The 20,674-nt window shown below is 36.7% G+C and overlaps 1 long non-coding RNA gene across 1 annotated transcript in view; it reads left to right on the top strand.

Moving 5' to 3' along the window:
• The first annotated feature begins 8,611 nt into the window (after positions 1–8,611).
• Positions 8,612–20,674, top strand: part of LOC130456293 (uncharacterized) — a 40,310-nt gene continuing 28,247 nt past the window's right edge. The window contains exon 1 of the long non-coding RNA XR_008914920.1: positions 8,612–8,956. This is a non-coding gene — a long non-coding RNA (uncharacterized LOC130456293). The remainder of the gene's footprint in view (positions 8,957–20,674) is intronic.

Genomic DNA, 20,674 nt, shown 5'->3' with positions numbered 1-20,674 from the left:
TTTCCCAGAGGTCTAACTGCAAAAGCCAACCCACAAGGAGTGGTTTGGCCAACATGGCCAACAGGGGAGCAGAGAAATTGTTTATGCAATTGGAAACTGAATATCAATTCTTTATCCTTACTAAAGGTTCTTTCCTTCATGTTATGATCAGGTGATTCTGCTTTGGTTACAGGGTGTATGGGGTACTCAGGGAGGGGTAGTATCTCTGGTATGGAGGGCTTGTCGTGCCCTCCTAGGATAGCTCTCCAGCCTCTGACCCCCACCTGACACCCAGCTCTCACTTATGGCTCCCAGTAGCTGCTAGCATGTGGCAGCAGCCACACCCCGAGCAATGGCTTCGACAGGCCGGCCAAACCTTGTGAGGGTAGCCATTGGGTCGTCGACCCATGGTGAACCAGGGCTTTGCTCACCCAGCATGTGAAGACTGCTTAGGCTGAACAGACAGAAGAAACCAATAAGAAGGTTCAACGGCTGAGAGGGCGATGCAGCAAAGCACTGTGGAGTGCTTAGGGCATGTTGGAGCACAAAGATCAACATGGCCATCCAATGCAGCTGAGGAAGTCTCCAGACGTAACAATTTTTCATGCCACTGGGCCCAGGCTTCCAACGCCGAGAGAGTGGGACTGTCTCTGTGCATTGGCTTTTTCACTTAAATCTCTTTTACGCACAAGTATCTTTGTGCACACTCATCTATCCTAACCCGGTCCACCCTCTTCAAGACCTGCGGCGATGACGCAACAGGTGGAGGTGACCACTGGCAGTTGCAGTCACGATCCTGCACATAGGCGGCCCACGGCAGCATCCTGGGCGACTGAGCAGCCCTCTCTAGGACAGCACTGCTCACCCTAATCAAGGGAGGGAACTAGAAAAGGTGTCCCAAACATTGCCTGCCCTACAAACAGGTTAGCACACTGCGGCTGGCAGGTCATCCCCTTTAAGTGGTCGAAATCAAAGAAAAAATACAAAGAAACTCCTACTATAGTCATTCTCGATCACCGAGAGACTACCACTATACTATACTATAGTTGGTCTACAAGCATCTCATTTCATTCCCATCTAGAACCTGAAGCAACCAATCAGCCTGAATCATGACAGAGACTTATCGACAGAGGCTCATGTGCAAATTCCTTTTCTGTCTCCAAGAGACTGGTGCTGCCTGGGAAATCTATTTCTTTCTCTAAAAAGTGTGGTCTCAGAATCCTCAAACTTTGGGTAGATAGGGAGGTACTCCCAACTGCCCAGGAACCCTTCTTTCTTCAGAAAAATAGATTCTAGGATCATGTTTCCCAGGAATACCACCCTCTTCCCTACCCTACCCTACCCTACCCTACCCATGAAGTTCTAATTGTCAAACTCTTAATATTTCTCCAAAAAGCTGGGACTTAGGAATACCGACCACTCATACCATATAATCTTTCACCCTTCTACACTCCACCCCTCCCCCCAAATGGAATGAAGCAGAGAGCATGTATTCTTTTCCTCTTCCAGGCTTGTTCAGGAATACAAGACTTTCCTAGTAGGCCTTTAGGAGCTAGTAATGGCTTTCTTGGGGCATAGCCATTTGGGAGTTACCCATATTTTCTCAGTAGGCAGCTAGGACCACTCGATAAGGAATTCAAATCCTACTTGTGACATTTATTGGCCATATGACTTTATGAAAGTTACTTAGCCTCCATCTATTTCATTTTCCTCAGTTAAGTTTGTAATTAGAAAACCTAACCAACTTACCTTTCTGGGGAAATAATAAAGCATAGGTTTTATTTTATAAAATGGGAAGAATAAAAATACCCACCTTCCAGGATTCTTGTGAGAGTAAAATGAGATAAAATTGTAAATTTGTAATAATTTTGTATTGTATTATAATAATAAAATTGTTTTTAAAATTGTAAAATATTTGGTAAGCCTTCAAAAAACTATAAATACTACCTATTGCTTTTTTTAATCCTTACCTTCTGCCTTAGAATCAATAATAAGTATTGATTCCAACACAGAAGAGTGGTAAGAGATAGACAGATGGGGTTAAGTGACTTGTCTAGGGTCACACAGTGCTTATCAATGTCTGAAGCTAGATTTGAACTGAGGATAACCCATCTCTAGGCATGACTCTCTTAACTATTGAACCAGGCTGCTCATAGCTATTGCTATTATTAATATTTGCCTTCCCCATTCTCAGGATTACATTGCTACGACTTAGTATTGCTACATTTAGATCTGTCTTTTATTTTATCTTTAGATCTGTCTTTTAAAAAGGGGGGGGGGGGGAGGAAGGGCACTAAGGCTGTAATTGATAGCTTCCTTTTACAAATTAGCACAGATGGGTAACCCTCTATAACAATTCATCCCCAAACAATCCAAGTCAACTAATTCATTCCCAGTCACGAAGACTTACCTTCCATGAGACAAAGAGCATGTCCATATATTCCATAGAAAGAATGGAATAAAAAGAAAAAGTCCCCCAAAAGAATGAAATCAAGACAAAGGAACATTCCTATAACAGAAACTGACAAATAAGGAACCAGAACTCAAATCTTCAAACTCCCCTTCCAGGACTCCTTCTATGAACCAGCAAAGGAGAAGAAATAAACAAAAGTTTTGACTCTTTTAACCAGGTTTCTGAATTTACTGGTACAGAGAACTTGGGCTTCTCAACACAAATTATCTAGTTACTTTGCTATGTTTAGACTTAGCAATTCTAAGTGACAGATAAGTCTTGGACCCAGATCTTCCTGACTCTGAGACTATCCTCTATCCATTATCCAGTGGTTCCCATTTAGTGGTTCATGAGCTCAAAAGAGAGTAATTATAAGGGCTCAGGGTGTTCATGCTAAAAATTCTTTAATGGTACCATAAGATGTAAATAATTATGAAGTTTTTCCCAGTAGTATATTAAATTCCATGAGGGGTCAGGACCCATTCAGAACCCCTACATTGTACCCAGCTGCTCTCTTATCATCAAATAGATTGTAAGCTCCTTTAGAGGAGGGAGTGTTTGTTTTTTGTGGGGGCTGGAGGGTTGCCCCTCTTTATATTCTCTTGGCATATGGTAGGTACTAAATAAATACTTATTAAATGAATGAATGGGGATTAAGTTAGAGAGACCTTAATCTACTCACCATCCTGGGAGAAAATAATAAGGAATAGATTTTATTTGATTTGATGTCCACAATGGCAATGTAGGTTCAAGATTCTAAACAAGAAAAAGAATAAGGTTTGTTTCACTTTATGACAAAAGGAAAAACCTGGAAAGGAGATCTGTGGGCCACAGAATAAAAACCTATTTCTGAGCATAAAACAGGATCAGAGAACATTGGGTTCAGATATTGCTGTACTAGTACTCAAATTGCTCACTGCCTACCCCAACTTAAAAATAATGCACAGATTTCAGTTTTCTTTGGTACTTGATGGCTGTAAAGGGAAGATTCTATATAGATAATAAATGGAGGAGATTGATATGGATACACTCAACTAGAACCAGGGGATTGGCCACAGTTCATAATCATATGACTATTTTCATCAACAGCACTTGTGAGACGGCATCATCAATCACATCTCCTCCTCAATATCAATAAAGTCAGTGTAAAAAATACAATAGAAAAAAAACTTTGATAAAAAAAATAAAGTAGTCAGTTGTATTTAGGACAATTTGGATTTGGTATCTTGCCTTTAAAGATGAGAGGTGGTCAGATTACAAATTACCAAGGAGTTATTATGTTCTAAAGTTCATCTGTAACTTGACTGCTCAGAACTCTGGACTATTTCCCCATAGAAACAATGTTCTGAAGGGTGGTGATGATTCTTGCTTGGCCAGTCTGCAAATAAAAGTAATTTGAACTAACTCTATATTTGGGTCCTGGAAATAGACTATCATTCAGTGAAAAAGGAAAGAAAAGAAAGAATATTGAGTGCATCCTTTCTTTTATTTGGTATCAGAGGTCACCATAACCAACAAAAGACATTCCTGTAGCCAAGGCATTGTTAGACTTTTATGTTATCTAATCAGGATTATCCACCAAACCACCATTTAAATATACATGACTTGAGATCACAAAAGAATTCCTATGTGCTCTAAACAGAATTCCCCAATACTCCCAAAATGTGCATTAATAAATAGTAGCATTTTAAATAATGTTGCTTATCATATACCCAACTTTGCATTGAACCCTAGTAGGCCATCTACGTTTTCCTGGGTCCCAGTTTAAGGCCAAGCTTTAGAAAAAGATCTATTTGGAAAATAGATGAAAGACTGTCGTTAGCATCATCCCACCTTGTTTTATGAATCCTTTTCCCACTTCTTTGTCCGAGTGGCTACTCTTAAGGCTCAAAGGTACCCATGAATTCCCTTCCCATATGTTTACTTTTTTTAATGTTAGACAGAATACACAATTAGTTCAAAACAAAGGCATTTAATGAATTAACATAGTAATAAAATTCACAATAGGATATTTCTATCACAAACCTGCAGCATGCTCTCCCACAAATACACATATTCATAAAGAAAGCAGGCATGCACAGTGGTCACATATAATGGCAAAACATGTAGCAAACATGTTTCAAGAGTATTTGGGAAGATGAACAGCTCATTCTTCCAGTGTTGAGAGACTACCAACATTGTCTTATGGTGATATTATCACACTAGTCTCACTGGACCTGTTGCCCATTAAGTGTGGTTTCCCCACTAGTCAGATACATTATTCCACTGACACCCCAGGTCTTATGATGACAGCTAGTGATTGGCATTGTTCTGTTTCTTTCGTGATTGCTGCTGGGGATGGTAGTCTCCGTTTGGCATCTATACCAGATTCTGGGTTCCTTCTTTTCAAGGCCAGCTACAGACCATCTCAACAATGGTTGGCTAGGGTATAGTGGCTAAAAGTGCTCCCTAAAATGGATGTGCTGACAGCTTTTTAATCAGGGTCACTGAGGATAGGTAACAAAATAGGGGACCAAAAAACCCCAAACAAACAAAAATCCAAGCAGAGTGCCTCAAGGCTAAGATTAAATCTTGTCTGTTTTATTCCAATGTCTCCACCCTGTAGGATTTAAATTAATGTCCAATACTTCAAGTATAATTTTTGTAAAGTTTATTATCTGACAAAATAGAACCACATGACTAAGTTTTCTACCTACTCAAAAAAAGCCTGCTCCACCAAAGCTGCCACAGGAAGGAAAAAAGAGTCCAAAAGAGGGAACTCCACTGAATTTATCTCCTATCTGTCAGTAGGTAACAACAGGAAGAGAGTAGGGTGCTGGGAATCATAGTTTTGGTGGGTATAGTACTTCTTCTGGGAATCATAGTTTTTAGGGTAACATATTCAACCACAACCAGACCACAATCTCACTTAGAAAAAGAAATTCTAAGACCTTCAAGGCCTTACCTCGCAAATGAAGAAAAGGTAAGCTAACAAGGCAATCACTGCTCTCTACTTAGTTGCTGTTTTTTTTTTACTTTTTAAGCCATTACTTTCTGTATCAATTAGTATCAGTTCTAAGACAGATGAGCAGCAAAGGTTTGGTGATCAAGGTGAAGTGACTTGCCCAGTGTCACAGAGCTAGGAAGTATCTAAGGCCAGATCCTAGTTTTCATTTTTGCTTTCATTATGCATAGCTATCCACAACAAATTAATTCCTTTTGGTGCTGAACTTTGTAGAGAAAGATCTTGCTGTCTCTATAATTCAATAAACACATTTTAATAGCAGATATCTAGATGGCCCAGCAGATTGAGAGCCTAGCCTAGAGATGGGAGGTCCTGGGTTCAAATTTGACCTCAGATATGTCCTAGCTGTGTGACCGTGGGCAAGTCACTTAATCCCCAATTTCTCACCCTTACTGCTCTTCTTCCTTGGAACCAATACACAGTATTCATACTAAGATGGAAGTTAAGGAGTTAAAAAAATTTTTTTACATGTAATTGAGGGAAAAAATATTATTAAAACATTCTATACAGTCACAGAAATACTGTTTGAAGAATTTGTGTATGGCTACCTTTAGAAAGAACCAATAAATAGAAATAAGTAGGACCTAGTTTATATAATTATAGATATATCTTTTAGATGTTTTCCCCATAAATCTGATAGATAGTCTCTATTCTTCTGATTTGCTTATGATATCTCCCTCTATGCCTAGGTCACATATCTATTTTGATCTTAAGTTGGTAAATGGTATAAGATATTGGCCTATATTAAGTTTCTGTTAGACTACTTTCTAATTTTCCCAAACAATATTCCCCTAAAATTAATTCTTATCTCCCAATATTTTATCTTTACTTTTGTGAAACAGAAGGTTACTATAATCTTTTATAATTGTTTGTTATATGTCTGTTCTGTTCCACTGATCTATTTTTCTATTTCTTAGTCAGTAACAGAAAATTTTATTAATTATTGCTTTATGATATATATATATATATATATATATATATATATATATATATATATATATATATATATATAGAGAGAGAGAGAGAGAGAGAGAGAGAGAGAGAGAGAGAGAGAGAAGGACATTCTCTCATTGGATCCTCACAGCCACCTTGGGAGCTAGGTTCTATTATTAGCCCCATTTTACAGTTGAGGAAATAGAGTTAGGCAATAGTTAAATGACTTCCCCAAGGTCACCTAGCTATTAAGCATGTGAAGGGTCAGATTTGAAATAAGGCCTCCCCTGACTCCAAGTCCATTGTGCTGAATCCAGTGAGTCACTTAAATGTTTTTTAAGTATTCAAAGATGTTATCTAAACATTGTATGAACAGAATATATACATATATGTATGTATATATGAACCAGGCATGTGGCAGAAGTGAGGGATCATTTGATATGATCAGGAAACTGAAGGAGGTTTCCAGCATGAATTGCTGATGATTACATTGTTTCATTTATATAATTCTTTAAGATTTGCAAGGTACTTTACAAATATCATTTCATTGAACCACACAACAACTCTGGGAGTTAGTTGTTATTAATATCTACTTTTTACAGTGGAAGAAACTGAGGCATACAGAAGTTAAAGTAATTTACAGAGGGTCACAAAAGTAGGAAGTGCCTGAGGTTGGATTTGAACTCAAGTTTGTCTGACTCCATCTCCAGTGCTCTATCTACTGCACCACCTAGCTGCTAAGTGATTAATTGGGACACAGTAGCACACATTTATTGATCACCTTTCAAAGCATGGTAATGTGCCCTGTGGGAAATACAAAACAAATGAGACACATTTCCTGCCCTTTGGAGCTTAAAAGTCTAGTATAATGGATTGCCATAGCCAAATAATTCATTCCCAGTTGGCCATCCTACTGATAACCTGTCCATATTTATCTAGTCCCTAGAAAAAAGACATTGTCTGTTGCCAGAACCATACTTCAAGTCATCTAGCATAATAAATAGTATTAAGCTATTTTCTCAAATAAATAGAATACAATCAGATACAAATTCTCAAAATTGGAAGAGACATTAGTGTTAACATAGGAAGCAAATGCTTGGTATAATGGGAAGACACTTATTGGCAATAGTTCTGAGAACATTAACCCTTCTCCCTGCTACTCTAAGGCTGCCCACATTATAAAAGCAGATACAGTCTAAGCTTTCAACTTTATATTACATAAGCCTTTATGCTCTGATTGAGAAGCTAAGGGGTTTAGAAGGAAGGAGAGCAAAATAACCAAACATAGTCTCTTTTCAAGAGAAATTATTTTCTTTCTTTCTTTCTTTCTCTTTCTCTCTCTCTCTCTTTCTCCCTTCCTCTCTTTCTATTTCTCTCTCTTTCTTTGTCCCCATCTTTCTCTCTGTCTTTTTCTTTCTTTCTCCCTCTCTTTTTCCCTTCCTTCCTTCCTTCCTTCCTTCCTTCCTTCCTTCCTTCCTTCCTTCCTTCCTTCCTTCCTTCCTTCCTTCCTTCCTTCCTTCCTTCCTTCCTTCCTTCCTTCCTTCCTTCCTTCCTTCCTTCCTTCCTTCCTTCCTTCCTTCCTTCCTTCCTTCCTTTCTTCCCTGGTGCTTGATACATAATAGTAAGTGAAGAAATGTTTGTTGACTGTTGAGAAGTACTATTGACTGTTCCTTTTTCATGCCTATTCCTATGTGTGTTGTACACAGTTGGAATTTCTTATCTGGGTCCTATGGCTTCTGATATGTCTGGGAAAATAGGAATATTGTGTTTGGGAACCTCTCAACACTGTAAACATGCCCCATTTCTTTTAGTATTTTACTAAATGAACATTGTAGTTTCAAAGGAGGCCAACGGTTTCTTAACTGTTCTGGTTAATTTGCCTCATAATCCTCCCCAAGACAGTGGCAGTCTTAATATGGAAGTAAAACAATTACTTGGTTGCCCCTGTCAAAGGCCCAAGGGGAAAAAAAGGTATCTAGTACAGCTGAAGAAACTATTTATTGGTTGTCTGAGCTTTGAGACTACAAATGATTGCCTAAACGAATCCCTTGATGACAGGGATTCTCTCACCAATTGGTCAGGGATCTCTCATCATCACATAAAATGTTCCAAGTGCTTTGGATTTTCTGATTTACTATCCTATAGGATAGGTAGTTGCCTTGACATGTGGTTGGCCACATGAGATTAATGGGTAATAGTAATGCTATGTCACAAAGTCAACAAAGGCATCTTTGACTATTGTCTCCAAGTCCTCCTCTTGGATTTGACTGTGTCAGAGGTCTCAGAGGTCTCTGACAACCCAAAGCCCAATGTGAACAGTCATACTCTTTACAATGTCAGCAACAACAGTAACAGCAAGTACTTGTTATATGCTAGGAATTATGCCAAGCCCTAAAGATACAAATACAAACAATGAAACAATGCCTACTTAAGACCTAACATTCTGAAGAGGAGGATGACAAGTACATAAGAAAGTAATACAGAATGAATATAAGGAGAAGAAATATAAAATCATTAAATACAACTCCAAGTAGCCATCCAGCCTTTGCTGATCTATGAAGGCCTCTAATGATAAGCAACTTCAAAAGGTCAATCCTTCTATTTTTTTCCACTTCTTTCAATCACTACTTCTATTGTATTATCTTGTCTGTTATTTGTATGGTTTGACCTAGGTTATTTGTTATTTGTATGCTGTGACTTTCACCATCCTGGTTATATTCTGAGTATTCTCTAGGTTATCAATTAGAATATAAATCAAAACCACCTACTTTAATATTATGTATAAAATCAAATTATTTTACTTTTTAATTATATAAAAAGGGAAAACAAATGGCTTGTTTGAAATGGGAGGAGACAAAGCATAAAAGGAAGTTGAAAAGGGGGAAGGAGACCTGGGAACAGACTGTGTATGTATGTGTTTGTGTGTCAATCATCATAATGCAGCCAGGTGAGACATGAGGAGATATCTGAGCAAGAGTCTATTCTTAAATGGAGATTTGGAGTATATCACTATATGGTCCAATCAGAGTCAGAGGATAGTGATGAAATGGAATACTAAGGCTGAGGAGATCTTCCAGGATTATGAGGGTATCCCAATAATAAGCTTCCTAAGACATGGTGGAGAAAAAATGAGTATAGCTAAGCCTTATTCTCATTAATTCTGCAAGAGAATAAATCTTAAAATGTTGCCTAAAAGAATTCTCCTTTCATCTTTTTCATCTTTCTTGGTCTTTGTGTGTGTGTGATTCTTTGTGATTCTCTTCTAGTCAGAGCCTAATATTTTTTATTTTATTCCCTAATTTGCTTTAGTTCTTGCACACCAATATATGGAAAAGAACCAAAAAGAGACCAAAAGGAGAAATAGTTTCCTGAAAAAATAGGATTAAAGGTAGTGTTCATGCCACCCTTGGTCAGTAATTCAAGGAACTATGATTTATTTCATCAATGTAAGTAGTCCCACCAGTGATATAGATTGAAAATTCTTTAGCCTTAATAGCTTGTCTTTATAAATTTCTGTAAATAAAAAAAAATTCCTCTTCAGATGGCCAATCCTATGGTAAGAAACCTCTTCAAGTGTAGGAGGTTGGTCCTTGGATCACAGATAGTTCATTATTGGTTCAGTTTTTACTTTGTTGGCATAATCTTGGAGAAGCCAATATCATCTTCAAGCTATAGTGAGTCCATGGAGTAGAACATAAGTGGAATATATTCATCCCTTGTATCCTTCCAACATTTTTTGATTATTGTTATATTTTTATTATATGTTGCTATTTCTTGTTTGTTGTTTGTTTTGTGTGAGATAGTCTGATCTCCAAAGATTATTTCAGGACAGAGACTATGTAGTAAACTACTGAATCTCCCATGATACTTTCTTTGGTGCTGGGTTGTTGAAGGAGATTAGATCCAGCCAAAAAAAGAGATCAGGAAGCAAGGGTGAATGAATGTTGGGTTTGATCATCTGAATATTCATGACTGAAAAGTTGTAATAAGATTTTAGTAGAATGAAGTTAATTCTGGTATCAGTCATCTAAGTCATACTAGTCCACATAACAGGAAGATTATAAGATATATATATATATACCTCAAGGTAACTATTTTTAAAAAATCAGATTTTGGTAAGAGACTGTTGTAAGCATTTGTTATTCGGTTGAAATGATTTTCATAACAAGGAATCACGATTGCTATTTTAGATTATATATATATAGATAGATAGATAGATAGATTTTTTTAGATATTTTAGATCTAATAAAAAAGTATGAGATAATTTGGTTTAGAGGATTGAAGAAGATTGAAGAAGATTTTGAGAGGTTCATTTGCTCCCACAGGAGACACAGAATATCACTCCCTAAAGGGGAGCTAAAACAATACAACAAATAACCTGCACTCTGTGGGTACCAGTTTGTCTTTAGAAACAGTGGCAGAAGCTGAAGGAACCTCATTCTTGAAAAGCGTCTCTGGTAAACGACATATATGAAGCCATGGATAGTCTTTTCTTATATCAAAGTTTTCAGTGCTTGAGGCAAGTGTCTTAGCATTTGCAAGGCTCTGAAAAGGATGAGAAAGGCAAAGTTAATACTGGGTATGTAGATGTTTAATACATTTTGGTTGACTTGTCATTGACAGGGTAAGGGCCACCACTATGCACATATATGGCTGACTAGATGATGGGTTAATTGAAGATTCCTACATAGCATTCCCAGACTTTTGGTGTTATGGGTAATCCAATGTGAAGGATTTTTAAAAGCTAATAATAATAATATGAAATCACGTTTATTTGGTACCTTCCTTCCAACCACTCTGGTTGAAAGGTAGTACAAGTACTATTATCTCCATTTTATGAATAAGAAAACTGAGGCACCAAGGAGTTCACTCTGAACTTGCTCTGGATCACAAAAGCTACTAAGTGTTTTAGGCAAATTTCAAACAAAAGTTTCTTTCCTCTAAGTCCAGTATTTCATAAATTACAACATATTGTCTCTGTTCAAAAAATATAGCTTAAGTGGAAAATACTGGAGAATCACAGCTGTAGCTGGGGCAGACAAAGAGTACAACAGTAGCAGAGAGCAGTGTAAGGAGGGAGTGGGAGGTGAGGGGTGACTCTTTTTAAGCAAGAACAATACTGGTTAAGCTGTAAGACAAAAAAGCAGTGTAGCAAACGGTGCCAGACTCAACAAAAATTGGCTGCAGACTCACCCTTTGGGTTAATTTGTATCAGTATAGAGAATAATGATAAAGCACTAGAAGAGATTTCTAGCATGGTTTCAGGAAAAGCAGCTTCATCCTATTATAGCCACGCCTCATCCACTGTGCTGCATAGGAACTAGTCACATGGTTTTCTCTTCAGTTACACCTGCACAATGAATATCAATAGTATTATCCTGGTACCTTGTTGATATATGTAGATCTATGAATTGTGATATTAACACCATGCCGAAGGAGTGCAGTTGCTTCTAGAGCCCCTAACAACTTCCCAAAGAAATAAAAGTGCCCATCTATCCTTATAAAGCAAGCTTGGAATTCAGCAAGCATCAGAGATGAGCACCTGAGGAAAAGAGAGAACAGACAGCTGGCTTGCAGAGAGCAGGAGGAATGGGTCAGAGGGTCAATCCTATAGTGACTTCAAGGAAAATCAGAGGACTGAGAGTACACTTTTAAAATCCTAATCAGGTCTGTTTCCTGGAAGTCTTACTTCAGGTTACAAGTCAATCATGTACACAGTTGAAACATGATTATGTTGTTTTTACAATAACAAGATTCATCTTCAAAACTCTCTTATCACCCTCTAAATCTCCTTCCTGGCCATCCTGGGGCATTTAGCCAATATTTCTGAGAACAAAAACTAAGAGAAACGTAGTGGTTTAGGGATTTGGGTTTTTATTTTTCATAAGTATGGATTTAGTTAAAACCTACTAGGAAATTGTATCTATTGGGTAAAAGATGTAGGAGATGCAGTAAATGCACAAACAGTGAATAATCTTGAATTCTAATAATAAATAGCAAAATTCTACTCTCCCTACTTGCCTCTCTACCTCCCTTGAATTGCTAGCAATTGAAATCCTCAGCTCAGCTACAGTATCTGGTAGAAGGTAGATTATATTCTACATACAGTTTCTCTCCCTGTAGTAGGTCTACTTTGAGTGGAGACAGATTATTGTGTTAAATTTCAGGTTTTAGAAGGCTGAGTTGTGCTGTTCACTGCTTCCTTTATTTCTGAAATGATCTTGAGGGGACTATTTTTGTTTTAAAATGACTCTGTTTCCACTAAGATCCAAAAAAGACAGTACTGCTTCAAGCTAAACAAAAACTCCCTTTTAATGCCTACACCCAACATACCTAAAGACCAAGGACAACTTCTAGCAGATTTTGTTCTGGTCACTTAAGATAACATGTTAGTTACCTAAAATGTTATAAAGGGAGTCATCAGAGGAGAGCTGAGATGTGTTGAAGAATGAAATTCTGAAGATGGTAACAGAAACTTTTCCACAGAAAAAGAAAAAAAAAGAGAGAGCTAACCAAAAAACTAATATAAATGCAAAGAAATTTCTTTGGCCAACAGAATTTTAAAAGACATGTGCTGACAATCATCAACATAATTCAAAATGACTTGCCAGTTAATAGTTAACAAATAAATGATAGTTAACCAGTTAAATGCCACTTAAGCACTTATTTTTCTTTCCCTCCTACTTACCCCTACAACTGAAAAAAAGAAAAAGAAAACCTTTGTAACAAATATGGTTAGCCAAAAACAAAATAAATTTCCATATTGTTCACATTCAGAATTGAATGCCACATCCTGCTTATTTAGTTCCATCACCAGTCTTCTAGAAGTTAAGAGGTATTTATTAAGTGCCTACTTTATGCCACACACTGGTCTTGATGATGGGGATATGAAGACAAAAAAATTAAAACATTTCTTGCCTTACAGGAATTGACATTCTACTGGTTTCATGGTAACCCAACATATACATAGATAAATCAACACAAAATACAGACAAAGTAAATACAAATTGTAGGAAGTGTTAAGCACAAATAATTAGGGAAATTGGGGAAATTAGGAGGTCTAGCAACATAATTTCCAATAAAGTTCTAATCTATTAAATCATATGTTATGGTTTGGTATGGAGCTGGTATGGTATGAATGGTATGGTATGGAGATGACTGGATTTTCAAAACGTTTAAGAATAGAACAGAAATTCTAGCAGGTCTTACCAAGGTGGAAAGACTTCTAATATGGTTCTGACAGACTAAATGTTTGACATCCAAAGATCAGTCCAGATTTTAAAAAAACTCTTACTTTCTGCCTTAGAATCAATACTAAGTCAGGAGAGTGGTATGGGCTGAGGCAATTGGCATTAAGTGACTTGCCCAGAGTAGCACAGCTAGAAAGTATCTGAGGTCACATTTGAACCCAAGACCTCCCATCTCCAATCCTGGCTCTCTTACCACTCAGCCACCTAGCTGTCCCCAGATATATAATTTCAGAGGTTCATCTCTGAAAGCTAAGCCATAGGGTGATTTTCTTTTTAACTTCTCAAAGATCATCTGCTTAGGAATGGAAAGTTTGTCTTCCTTTGGTAGGAGAAAGAATATCTGAAACAATGAAGCCATTGATACTTAAAATAGTGAAGCAGTGAACTATTTGTTTGGCATACATATGTTTTGCCAAAGGTATTCACCACTTTCATGCAGTGAGATCTAATGCAGAGTCCAAGTCAAAGAGGGATTTCTTAAAAGGGTAAATTTTTCTGCTTCCTTCTGTTTGCATATGACTCTTCCAAACCTCAGCTTCCTGAGAAGGTTGGTTTAGAGTATGGCTGGCTGGCTATATCTCCTCTCAGGTTCTACGGTAGCCAGTGGGGCTAGCTGTCCCCACTGGCACATTTACCCCAATGGTTATCAGTTTATATCAATTATCCAGACTTCATTAGCTTTTAGAAATGAGTATTTATTCTGGGAATGTAAGCTTTTCAAAAGAACCTTTCAAGAATCTGATGGGCTCAAGCATAGTGAGCACCAATGACAAAGGCTTAACTCACAACTCTTAGGAATCGGCTTGTTGAAGTCTTTAAGAAACCCCCCTTAGGTATTGTGCAGGTTCTTGCCTAGACTCCTTATAGTGCCTAGAATCTGACTTTGATCATCTTGTCCTGTCTATCCTCAAATCCTGATACAGAAAGCCCCAAACACTGCTGCCTCAGAGATAGTTTTAGGACACTGGTAAGCAGTTCAAATCTTCTGCTCCTCTGTCATTCACAAGATACACCTGCAGCCAAAATAGGGAGGGAAGGAAGGCCCTGAAACAGAGGCCAGTGTTCTTCTGGTGATGCTGTATGACTACAAATAACATACCATTACAATTTCCAAAAAAATTAAATTGTATATCATCCAAATAGCAATAAAGAGGTACCTGGGGGACACAAGCACACATATAACACATTAAAAATAAGGAATTTTGTCAGAGATGTATTGAGTAGAGGATGACATCAAAGAAATGTTGGATGATAGACCAAGTAGATAGCATCTTGTTATATTTATAGGTAATATGAAATTGAGGGGGATAGTCCAATTTTAATATGGAAAAATGTAGTAGGGATAAATTTAAAATCCTTCCCCTGGGTTTGAACTATCACATTAATAGGTGCAAGATGGAAAAAGAATGTTTAGACAACTGTTCATATAGAAAAGTTGAATCTTTTAGAGTACTAAAAGCTCAATACGTGTAAAAATGAGTTATGACAGAAAACAAAAACAAAACCCTTTAATTACAGGCTGCATTAAGCGAGGAATGAAGTCAGTAAAAAGAGAGTTGATAGTTTTGATGTACTCTCATCCAAGTCGGATCAAATATAAAGTATTGTGTTTAGTTCTGAGTGCCATATTTAGGAAGTATAAGACACAAATTCATATGTGAATATGAATAGGAGAGCAACCAGGAGGTAAAAGGAATATTCAAACTGTGCCATAACTTGGAATGTTTATCTCTAAAAACAAAGTTTTTTTGAAGAACTAGATTTATTGAGCAGTGTTTGAGCAGTGTTTGTGTAGGGAAAAAAAAAGATTTATATGACTCCAGAGGACAGAACTAGGAGCAGTGAATGGAAATTGCCAAAAGGTAGATTTAGGCTTGCTATAAGGAAAAACTTTCTAATAATTGGAATTATTTAAAAAATAAAATAGACCACTTGAGGGTGTAAAAGTTTCCAATTTAAATGAGATCTTCAAGCAAAGGCAGCAAGGCTATTTATTTGGTCTTTTGGGAGGAGATGTCTTATCTAGTTTGACTAGATGGCCACTGAGGTCCATAACAACTTTGAGATTCTGTGAATTTGCATATGCTATGGGAATATGTCTGAGCAAATTTAGCCTTAACTACAAATCTTTAAACACTTGTTCTTTTCCACCTTAGCCCAAAGTAGATTTGAACAGGGTGTGTTAGTCAGAAACTCTAGTTTGGTACCTGACACAAAAATGCTTATTGATTATTTTATTGATTTACCTTTTGATTTACCTAGAACTACTCTAGCCTTTTGGGCATTAGGATTAAAATTAACATATGGCTAAAATTCCCAGATTACTGGGATCCAGGTGTATTCCACTGATTTGATCTTAAAGCTAGAGTTGGAAGGGGCCTTACAGACCATGAAATCCAACTCTTGCATTTTACAGATAAGGAAACAGGCCCAGAGAAGATACTTGATTTGCCCTTTGTCACATAGGTAGTGACAGGATCAAAATTAATTTTGCTTCTTTTGAACCAAATTGCTTTATGCCAATCAACATTTGTTTGGGGCTAGAACTGGATCCTTTTTCTATAGATAATCAGGATGTTATTTGCCAGGTCATTAGCCATTTTGTAAGCCACTACAATTAGGGGAAATATTTTTCTATTTATTTTTCTTTTTCTACTTCCATTATATGTCCAGTTCCAAGCTTAACTTTTATTATATTATGAAAAATAGTACTTCTGAAGTGTCATACCCATTTCCAAGAGCTACTCTATAAAGAAACCTAAATTAAAAAAATATTTATAAGGCTCATGACTACAGGTTTTATAATTAAGAACTGGATAATACAACTCAGAGTAGGAGCAATGAATTTCTGGCTGCCAGTTACAAGTTGCAGGAACAAGGTATTTTATTAGTCCTAATTGATAGCTGCTTCAATTAAAAAACCCTGGCTGTAGGATTCTATTTATAAAATGTAAGCAGTCCTAGCAGAGTTTATTGGTCTTCTGATGTCATATTTGCAATGAAGCTACCTTCCAGACAAGGAAATGTTATTCTAATTCTGCCATTTAAAAATTATAGTAGGATAGAATATCTTGCAATAAAATCTACTTTTTTGTTGTGAATGACAAAAATGTATGTGCCATTTATGTGGATCTATATTTTTGGGGTACCACAATGGGACTTATCATTAATCTAGGGGAGGTATATTTTCTTTTTCTTAAAAACAAAGTTTTTTTTAAAACCCTTACCTTCTGTCTTAGAATGAATCCTGTTTATTGGTACCAAGGCAAAAGAACAGTAAAATCTAGGCAATAGGAGTTAAGTAACTTGCCATAGCTAAGAAGTATTTGAGGTGAAATTGGAACTCCGTTCCTCCTGACTCTAGGAAGATGTGGATTCTCAATCAAATGTGTGATGAATATTTTGTAAAGCTATTACTTTTCTTGGTAAAGATTCTGGAGTAGTTTGCCATTTTCTACTCTAGCTCATTTTACAGATGAGGAAAATTGAGCAAACATGGGAAAGTGACTTGTCCAGGGTCACATAGCTAGCTGTCTGAGGCCAGATTTAAACATGAATCCTCCTAACTATCCACTGCATATCCTCCTGCCTCTATCTTCATGATAAATTTTGTAGTGACCCCTTGCTCTTTGTTCTCACTGTCTACTTGGTAGAAGACCACATTACCATGTGTTTTACCTGTTTCAATGTTTCTAATCTCCATTCTCTTTTCGCTCAATCCAGTTCATTCTTTATGACTCTTCCTAATTCTATAATAAACAATGGCACGCTATCTAATGTGTCACCTAGCTGTCTGTAAAAAAGTAAGTTTGGACATTTCTATTTTGTCTAAGTAAAATGCATCAGTAAAATTTTTTTAAATGCCTTATAAAATTATCATAGTATTCTTTTTATTTTTCTTGATGTTTTAGCCAGAAGAGAACAAGCCACAGGTATTTACTTTAAAAAATGGTTGAAAATATTTCCTGTTCAATTAAATTTAATAAACATTCTGCTAAAGTAGGTTTTCTTCACCTGGAGTCCATGGGCTGGTACACAGATTTCTGGGGGTCTCTGACCTTGTATAGGAAAATAAACCACATCTTTATTTCAATATATTTGATTTTCTTTATAATCTTATGGGATTTTTTTCTCACATGAATAAAAACATTCTGAGAAGAGGTCCATACATTTTTCACCAATCTGCTAAAAAATGCATTAACACAAATATGGGTTAAGAATTCTTGTGCTAAACTTTCAAACCCAAGACACACCTTTAAACAATTTCCCATATAGTACTTCAAAATACTTAAGCTCCCTTATCAGCAGATCTAACTGCATGGTTTCTTAAAGAACAAAGCAAAACAAACAAACAAAAACCAACTGGTTATAGCATTACTCCTTGTTCCTCTGTTTTATGGATATAAGAAAAGATGTATGATTTTACTACAGTAATCATTTTTCAAATGACCTATAGCAACTGAACTGTTCCTCACAGCACTTTAATTTGTATTATAGACCTTTGTGCAAAAGGGATACTTTTTTAAAAGGAAGGAAGGAAGGAAGGAAGGAAGGAAGGAAGGAAGGAAGGAAGGAAGGAAGGAAAGAAGGAAGGAAGGAAAGAAGGAAAGGAAGGAAGGAAGGAAGGAAGGAAGGAAGGAAGGAAGGAAGGAAGGAAGGAAGGAAGGAAGGAAGGAAGAAAGGAAGAAAGGAAGGAAAGGAGGAAGGAAGAAAAGGAGGAAGGAAGGAAAGGAGGAAGGAAGGAAGGAAGGAAGGAAGGAAGGAAAGAAGGAAGGAAGGAAGGAAAGGAGGAGGAAAGGAGTGAGGAAAGAAGGAGGAAATGAAAGAGGGAGGGAGGGAAGAAGGGAAGAAAGGAAAGAATGGAAGGGAAGGAAAGGACATGAAGGAAAAGGGAAAGAAGGAAGAATTGTCTCATCTCATTGAAATGAGAACTTTAGCTTAACAGATGTGCATTAGATAAACATCCCCAATATATCAAGAAAAGTTCTTTTGGTCTTTTTAAGTGGCCTTTCTAATTTGATTACAAAGGAAAAAAATTTAAAAGGAGCTTAGATGGTTTAGTCAGGAATTATGGTTTAGTCAGGAATTATCTTTCTGTGATCATTTGCTGCTATCATACCAAGGACTGATGTGAAAAAAAAGTTGCAGCAACACTTCAAGCATTCATAAAAAAGATTGGAAGAACCAGGAACAAATCATTTGGATCTAGACCTGGAAGAAACTTTAGAAATTCCCTGTTCTTAAAAACTCATAGAGTGGAAAGAGATCTCAGAGGCCATCTAATTTAACCTTTGCCTGACTGATGACCCTATCTACAATGTTTTCTAACATATAGTCATACTACTTCTGCTTGAGAATCTATTTTTCCTGAAGTAGCCCATTTCATTTTAAAATAACTCATTATTATAAAGTTTGTCCTTACTTCAATACTAAATCTGTCTCTACAACTTATGCACCTTGCTAGTTTTTCACAGCTTCCTCAGTTTGAATTTTGGGAAACAAAAGTCCAGAGATGTGAGATCATAGATCAAATAATACATTATAAGTAGCAGAGGTGAGATTTGAACTCAGGTTCTCTGACTTCAAATTCAGTCTTCTTCCCTCTATATCTTTTGATTTGAGGTGCAAGATAGCCAAAGAAAACACACAGGAAACAGGTGAACTGTAAGATGCCCAGAATAAGAAAGAGTTTTAAATAAAAGAACTGTTGGCTAAGCTACAGGGCAGCCTTGGAACAGAATCCATCTGGCAAGTAGCAGCCTGAACCTTAACTGAGTGAAACATTAACAAGGGGAACATTCAGAAAGAGAAAAATAGATCAGAAAGAGCAAGATAGATAAGAAAGAAGCTTGTTGGTTCAGCCAAAATTCCCATAAGCATTAGTTAGGAAATGTAGTCCAAAGTCATTCAGTGGTCAGCAGTAGGGGCTTTCCCACCTGCTCTAGACATTTTTGTTATTATTATTTTTGTCACTACCACATATTTTTCAGTATGAATTGCTCTTCCTTCTTCCCTTACCCCCTTCTTTAACAAAAAACCCCACACCAAACCCCCCTCCAAAAAAACAAAAAAACAAAAACAAAACAAAACCAGAGTTATAACTCACAGAAATGCTTTCTTCCATGTTCTCTAAGAGTATGTCACTAAAGATGGACAAAATATGTGATGATAGGGGAGAGAGAAATAATGCTGATAAAGAAGACAAAAAAAGTGAAAGAGAGGGTAGTGGTTATAGTTAGAGGCCTAAGAAAGTTAAAAGGACATAAATGGAATAAATCAGGATTCTTAATCTTTTTTTTTATTCCATAAACTCCTTTCTCAATCCCATGAAGCCGATTGACCCCTTCTCAGAATAATGTTTTTAAATGAATAAAATAAAATACATAGGATTACAAAGGAAACCAATTATATTGAAATAAAGAAATAATGTGTTTGCAATCCAAGTCAATGGATGCCATGTTAAGGATATCTTATACAAAATATTACCTGATAATATTAACTCAGGCTACTCCCTGATATGAAAACCTATTTATAACACCAGTATTCTACCAGTCACGTTATATGGTCATGAATCATAAAATACAACTATATTTCAAGAATCTAAATGGCAGATGATCCAATGGAGAGTTTTATGATAAGCATTTGTCAGCAGCAACATAATACAAATTATGACTTCCTTTTTCATCTGGGAACCATAACAGTTAATTTAGTTTTTATACTAAAAGTATTATATTTTATGAGGTTTATTAAAGATTATTAGAATTAAGAAATAAAGAAAATACAAAATAAGAAAGCACGTGCCTAGGCACAGAGCCCATTCACAGCCACTTACATCTTGCCTGCGTGTGCTTAGAAGTGGAAGCCTAGAGAAAGACCTGAAGAAGGCAGAGAGTCAGTTTAAATACAAATTGTGTTCTCAGCCCAGGTGAGGACTCAGGTGAGATTTTAGGGAATTCTGGGAACTACCAAGGACTTCTGGGGATTGAAGTCTGGGGTTCAAATCTCCATTTTTACAGAAACATACAAAGCAGAAAAGGAAGTATGCTAATTATGTAA

This window comes from Monodelphis domestica, chromosome 1 (assembly GCF_027887165.1).
Source record: "Monodelphis domestica isolate mMonDom1 chromosome 1, mMonDom1.pri, whole genome shotgun sequence".
NCBI classification, from domain to species: Eukaryota; Metazoa; Chordata; class Mammalia; order Didelphimorphia; family Didelphidae; genus Monodelphis; species Monodelphis domestica.
Note: the sequence above shows the minus strand (reverse complement) of the source record. Positions and strands in the feature narration are given on the sequence as shown.